We start from the raw sequence: 7,669 nt of genomic DNA, 5'->3' as shown, positions 1-7,669 counted from the left end.
CCATATAGGCATTGATCGCGCTGCACTTGATAGGTGCGATCATACCAGCTCTAATGCACTGGATCCCATCAGAACTCCGTAGTCAAGTGCGCTTGGGCGAGAGTAGTACTAGGATGGGTGACCTCCTGGGAAGTCCTCGTGTTGCTCTTCTTTTTTATGTTCTGTTTTTCTTCCTGGCCTATACAATCAAACCATGAGTTCACCTTTTTCATGACTGCGAGTTGTGGGGTCCTTCGGGAATTGGCAACTAGATTCGTTACCATGTTTCGAACAACTTTCATTTTTAACGCGTCTCCATCCGACTTCCCTATCAAAATTTATGACCGTTTGAAGTTTAGTCACGATAATTTTTGGCAACTCCAAATCTATCACTATTCTCTTCAATCTGAGGACTCCTCCATCAAATATACACTAAAACAAGATCCCACAAAAAAAAATTAGATAAAAATTCAATTTCTACCTCTTTTTAATGCATTTTACAAAATCGTCTTACCTTGTTCGTCCATCTTGTATCTCAAGACCCATTTTGTGTTTAACCATTTGAAACTGAAGCCCACTTGCAAACCCATATAGGCATTGATCACGCTACACTTGACAGGTGCGATCATACTAACACTAATGCACCGGATCCCATCAGAACTCTGCAGGTAAGCGTGCATGGGCGAGAGTAGTATTATGATGGGTGACCTTCTGGGAAGTCCTCGTGTTGCACTTCTTTTTGTATTTCTTTTTTTTGTTCTGTGTTTCTTTCTGGCTTAGACAATCAAACCATCAGTTCACGTTGGTCTTGCCAATTCCTTACTATTTGGTCGCGAAGCATCTATCTCCACCATCAGTTGATCTTTCTTTAGTAGTTGCTCAGCTTGAGCTTTCGCCATAAGTTTTTCATTTCCAACTTTAGCCTTTGCCATTGCTTTTGCTATTGCCTCTGCCTTAGCCTTTCCTACTCTTCTTTGGCTTCGACCATGGCTCCGTTGAAACAGAGGGGGCCCTACCTGTTGATTACACTCCGACGATCAAGTCAGTAAGAGCTTACTATGATTAAAGAAGTATTCAGTTTCAGTCTCAGAAACAAGGTAACTTTACCTGGGGTCTTAAGCCCCTTTTTATAACTTATCTCTTGTAACAACTTTCACTCACGAGAATCTAATCTCAACTGAAAGCATACGTAACAGGAAAACATTTCGCTCATGGGCGCCTTCTCTCGAGGTGCTACAATAGAAAGGAATCTTATCTCTAATGAGAGCATAAAATAATAACAGAACAACCACCTGCCAGAAGGGCACTTTCTTAGGCGCCTACAACAGGGTAATATTTTCCTTATGTGGGCACCCTACTCATGGTGCAATATTACCTTTTACTAGGCATGCAACTTAATCACCACATGCCCTAAAACACACACACTTAGGTTAAAATATGTTTACGTGACTTAACCATTACGTATACTAACATGTACCTCTATGTTAAGAAATAGCTGTAAACATAACCATTACATGTACTAACATGTACCTCCAGCTTAAGAAATAGCTTCGATTAATACCCTTATACCAACGTATAAAAATGTCATTTTAATTATGCCTTAATGAACTACTGATCAAATTAGGCCTAACACATGGCCCACTTTGTTGGCCCAACAATTGAGCTAGCCTATCTATTCCATGCACCAAGCCCCGACCACCGAGCACTGAGCTCTAAACGCTCTGTCCAATACACAACAAATGTATTGATAAAAAAAACAATAAAATAAGATCCTTTATTATTTTTGTAAAAGTCTTGTAAGTACTTCTGGTAGATGTATATATAAGTTGTAGGTGAAATAATATATATATATATATATATATATATATATATATATATATATATATATATAACATATATGGATCTACATACAGTAGGCGGCAGATCTGAGTCATGGAACAGTTGCAATCTACTTTTATTCGATGAGAGAAATAGATGCGAGTGTGAGTGTGCCTGTTTTGATCTATGTTAATGTACAGCTGCGGTATACCTATTGAGTGCACAATGGAATGTGTTAAGTGAAGGAAACCCGTTAAAATAGAAGGATGTCTTCTAAATATTATTCCTCGTATTATACAATTTTTGTATGTTATTCTATATATTAGATTGGAGGATAATATTATACGGTATTAATAGGGTTTTAACATTTTTTTATACAGGTGAAAACATTTCTTAAATATTATACTTTAATTTTATTATTTTTCGCATATTACAAAAATATACTTCAATCGATAAATTGATAATATACTCTAGTATTAAAGTGCAAGACGCTAATGACGTAATATAATGGTAAAGTAAAGAAAATCTGATCTGAACTATTACGAGAAAATAATTCCACTCATTACGTCTTCCCAACCAGTGTTTGGACAATTTAATCCCACACGTCACGTAAAAGGAAATTCATAATCGGCCCTTACATATAATTTCAACGAGAATAATTCATAGTTTTAACTTATTTTCTGTAATTAAAACTGACAGTAAAAAAAAATAAAAATTTAAAAATTCAAAATAAAAATTAAGATATACTTATATTTGTTAAAAGTGATCTATTTTAATCATAGTTAAACATTTTAAGAAGTTTTTAAAAGAGTATTAAATATAACTTAAAAAGTAAAAAGTTAGGTGAACTAATATATTTATTGCAGAAGAAAAACTAAGATTTGTCTGTTATTACAAATATTATGACTTGTTGGTGGTGTAAATCAATCTCTATGTGTACTCAAGTTTTTTAATTTAAAATAGTTAATAATCTTAATTAAATGTTATTTTAAGTTATGTGGTATAGGAATTTTTAATAATTTAAGGCAAATTACCAACTTAGCTCTTGAAGTATTATTTCATCTCCTGTTTAGAAGTCAAAGTATAGAATAATAAGTGACGTGTAAAGTTTGTGACATTTATTTTATCATTAAACTATTCTAGAATGAGTTTGTTTTAAACTTAATGAGAATTTTTTTTTTTAAAAAAAAAATTATTAAAAAAAATCAATTTTAAAAATAAAAATATTAATTTTTTTATTATATTAATTAAATTAGATATTGCTTTAGAACTAAAAAATTTATTAACATTTAAATAATTTCTATTATTAATAAAATTTATAAATATAAATTTTATTAATAATAGAAATTGTACTCACCAAGACCTCGGTCATCGGAGTCAAAAAAGACATCGGACATCGAACATCGGTGGTCTGATAGTAATGGTGGGTCACGTAAGCTAGGCCCCACAAACAGTATGAGTTAACACACAGATACCAGAAAGATCTAAGTCACGAGAGGATCATGCATGGGGTGTGTATAGTACATTCGGGTACGGCACAAGCAAGTGCTCCTTGGAGGCGTTAAGGCCCGTTAGGGTGAGGGTTTCCAAGGAAAGACTGCATGCATGACACGTGAATACTTAAGGCACCTACATAACAGAGGATGTCGCATTGTTGGTACATGAGTAGGTACCCTGGCGGCTATTCTGTTAGAAAGATTGCACTCCAGAAGAGGCAAGTCTTGTGTCGCGGTTGCGCTAAGCTTGTGCAACGCGTCACAGGATGCCTCTCACCAGTGAACCCTAATTCCACTTAAGGAAATGATAGAGATCAAATAAGAGAGGATTTTACTAATGGAGGAAGAGGCCATCCACCCAAACATTTAAAGTTCTTCCTTCTAGTCTTCTCAAAAATTAAAGAAGAATTAAAATAAAGAGAGGACCAAGCCTAAAGCCAAAAGAAGACTACAAGCTTTCAAGAATGAACTTCAATTAATATCTCTCTTTGTAGTTTCTTTTGTATAAAATTTAAAAATACATAGAATAGTGTTTAGGAAGGTGCTAAGAGGAAAACCTAAAGATACCTCTTGTGTAAAGCATCTTTAGACATTAGCTTTAGGAAAAGTCTAGAAGGTATCCCTTCATTCTCCACTTTAGGCGCTAGAAGTGGAAGAGTTGCAAGGCAACCTTGGATAGCTTCCTTTGTAAGCTTCTTGTAAATTCATGACCGATCCTTCTCCTATAAAAGGAGGGCTTGAGTCCTTGAAATATAGATTTGATATTTTGAGTACAAAAATTCTCCCAAATTGGTGAGTGATTGAGAGACTTGTGTCTTCTCTTATTCTAGTCCTATCTTGAGTGCACTCTTGGAACTTCAAGTGGCGGCATCTACACTCATTTTGAAGCTTTGCATCCTTCAAGTGGCGTGCTCCTCTCCAAGGACTCCAATCACATAAGTTTCCTTCTTCTTTCCATCTTATTCATCCATTTCCATTCACAAACAAACTCTAAAACATGTCTTAGGTAATTCTAGTCATTTTAATCGGTTCATCTGTGTTCTAGCTTGCTTTTAATCGGTTCATTTACTTTTTATCTTATTTTTATCGGTTCATTTGCATTTTATCATGTTTTTGTTCGGTTCATTTGATTCCTAGGTTGTTTTAATCGGTTCATTTGCTTTCTTACTTGTTTTAATCGGTTCCTTTGTCATAAAATGGGTTTCTATATGAGTTTGGCTTGGTTGCTTGTGATTTGGTGAGTTCTTGAATGTTAAGAACATTGATCCAATTCTAGAAAAGTGCCTAATCATATTCCAACTCAAGTTGAATCCATAACATGTCCTTATAATATCTCTATCATGTTATTGGAATCATATCAGGAAATAACCTTGAGGGATAGGGAAGTTGACCTAATACAGCCTATATAAAGAGTGGTAAGAACCCTAGTAAAGGTACGCAGTTTCTAAGAATGAAACTGCTTTACACACTTATTGTTTTCTTTGCTCAGTACTGACTTGATCGTCGGAGTGCAATCAACAGGTAAGGTCCCCTTTGTTTCAACGGATGCACTCTCAGTTACCTAAGGAGAGAGCGGAATCCACCAGGAGATAGGAGGAACCACCATCTGCCTTTGAAGTCAACGGCGGTTGAGTCAACCGGCGAGAACAAAAATTATTTAAATATTAATAAATTTTTGAAAAAGTATCTAATTTAGTTAATATAATAAATAATTATTTTTATTTTTAAAAATTATTTTTTATTCAATAATGTTTTTTATAATGTATAATATTTAGTGAAATGAGATAACATATGGTGAAGTAAATCTCTCATGAAAATATAATTAAAATATTATCACAACGGCAAAAAATTATTATGTTAAAAAATGTATCATCATTTTCTAACATAAATAGTTGTTTTTTCTCTATATCTAAATTGTTATATACAACGACCAAAATTGTGATTATTATCGGTCAGTTAGAAGACATATACTTTGTACGTTTTAATCGTCTTAGGATAAGCTTAAATACAGTAAATTTAATTTGATATTATTTTAAATTATTTCATTTTCTAAATATTTTTTTTGAATAAAATAATTCAAATTTAATAAATTTTAATTTTATTAATTGAATAGAATATTTCAATTATTATCAAATGGAAAAATATTTAAATATTAAATAATAACTTATAATTTAAAAATATAAATATTATTGATTTTTTTAGATAATTTTAGTTAATATTATTTTTTTAATTAAAATTTATCAAGATTTTTCAATTGATAAAGTTTTTCTCGATTAACATGAGTACAATTTTTTTTTTAACTAATGTCAACTTATATGTTGATAAGAATCAGGATTATTTGTACAATGTTGTTGGTTACATTTTATTACCAACTCTTTTTTATTTTATGCTTACATACATCTATTAAAAATGTCAATCGAAAAATTATAATTCATATAAAAAAAATAACCTCTTCGACATAAATAATAGTAGTATACAATAAAAATAATAATTCTAATAACATAAATAAAAAATAACTCTTATTAACATCAATAAAAATAACTTAATCAACCTCCACTGTAAATAGACTTCTCAAAAGTGCAAGTTCAGGACATTAATTTCCTGCTTTATTTTGTTTCTAATTCTAAGTAATGAAATTGATATATTTTTAAAGAGAGATAAATTAGATATACTATTAAGAAAAATGTCATCACTAAGACTATGATAAGATGATATAACCCAATTAGTCAAGCAAATGACCAAGGACACAAGAGATAATTCACATTGTAATCAATCATCTCAGCATTCAAGATAAGACCCCACCAAATATTGGAAGGACCTCAACAGAAGAAGAACTGGTAGACCAGAGCATCAAATATTCTTTCTTCTGGTATTCTTACAAGAAAAAAATGTTTGTAAATAAACTAAGCTCACTTTGGGGGTCCAAATTGAAGAATAAACTAGAGTAGGGTGTGCTTAGTAATTTGGGCTTGTGCCAAGTCCACCTTTCATGACAAGTGCTTCTAGGTTTAGAGTTTCTTTGACCTACCTTCTAGAAGGTTTCTCACAAATGACACCCCTACCCCTCTATCTTGTTCTCCAAGACACTCTCTCCTATAAATAAAGTGTCTTACGTCATGTATTTCACACTTGAATTTGATTATAGAAAAGAAACTCTGCTTGAGTGATTAATGAGCTTTGTCTCCTAAAGTTTTTGGGTCTTATCTTGAGAGTAGTGCACCTCAAGTAGCGGCTTCTCACCACTCATCTTGGAACCATCCACCATTTCAAGTGGCGTGACACCTTCATAGTCATCTCTTCCATAAGCTTTCTTTCTCTTAATCATTTCCTATTTTTCTCTATTCCATTTTACCATTTCTCTTTCACTATTTGCTTATCCTTGTCTTTTCCTTTATTTTGGTTTTCATCTTGCATTATTCCATTTTATGTTTTTTATTTTCGCAAGTCTTCATCATCATCTTCACCATATATTGTGTTTTTCTCCTTGTCCTCTAGAAGGTAACCTTCACACTTACTTAACCACTTGGTTAAGTAAGTGTCCAGTGGGGATCTTCTTTAGGTTCTGACCATAATTGTTGTTCTTGCCAATTGACCTGGTCGCCGATTAACTTCAAAGTCAAGCGGTGACGCCTTCTATTTCTGGTGGATTTTGTGCTTCCTTTTGGAAGTTGGAAAGCAGCTTTGTTGAAATAGAGGGGGCCCTACCTGTTGATTGCACTCTGATGATCAAGTCAGCTCATGGCTTATAGAAACAATAAGTAAGTAAGCAGTTTCAGTCTTAGAAACAATGTACCTTTACCAGGGATCTCAACTCCCTTTTATAGGCTGCTTTTAGGTTACCTCATTGTAACAACCCCTCTCTCACCAGAGCCTTATCTCAAGTGAAATTGTGTTACGTTGTTACACAATCTTAGCACAACAAACCGCACAAAATCTTTCTATTTGGAGTGCACAATCTTAACAGCATGGCCGCCAGGGTACCAACTCATGTACCAGCGTTATGGGGCCCATCTATTTTGTAGGCGCCCTAGTCCTTTATGTATCATGCATACATCTTTCCCCTAAAAACCCTAGCGCTCTTAGGCCTTAGCTGTTAGAATGGATGGCTTTAAACTAGAGGGGGGGTGAATTGTTTAAAGAAGATTTTTGCAAACTTTTAAGACAAGAATGAATTTATCTCAGAAAACAATTGATAAAGAATTCAGTTTGCCAAAACAGCAAGCAAAAGCTGTAGGACCAGAAAAACAATCGGTTGTTTCACAGAAACAATTGGTTGTTTATACCAGCAAACAACAAACAAAACTAAAATTAAAGAGTTAAGGATAGAGAGATTGCACACAGATGTTTCTACTGGTTCACTCCAAATCCAGAGCTAC

General features: G+C 33.4%; 2 non-coding genes across 2 annotated transcripts; both read left to right on the top strand.

Moving 5' to 3' along the window:
- Nucleotides 1-31: 31 nt before the first annotated feature.
- On the top strand, nt 32-150 carry LOC137833636 (5S ribosomal RNA). Its single transcript, XR_011084733.1, has one exon. It is a non-coding gene; the product is annotated as a 5S ribosomal RNA (ribosomal RNA).
- A 446-nt stretch (nt 151-596) lies between these two features.
- Nucleotides 597-715, top strand: LOC137833665 (5S ribosomal RNA). The gene has a single exon (XR_011084760.1). It is a non-coding gene; the product is annotated as a 5S ribosomal RNA (ribosomal RNA).
- The last annotated feature ends 6,954 nt before the right edge of the window (nt 716-7,669 follow it).

Source organism: Phaseolus vulgaris, chromosome 6, assembly GCF_000499845.2.
Source record: "Phaseolus vulgaris cultivar G19833 chromosome 6, P. vulgaris v2.0, whole genome shotgun sequence".
NCBI lineage: Eukaryota > Viridiplantae > Streptophyta > Magnoliopsida > Fabales > Fabaceae > Phaseolus > Phaseolus vulgaris.
Note: the sequence above shows the minus strand (reverse complement) of the source record. Positions and strands in the feature narration are given on the sequence as shown.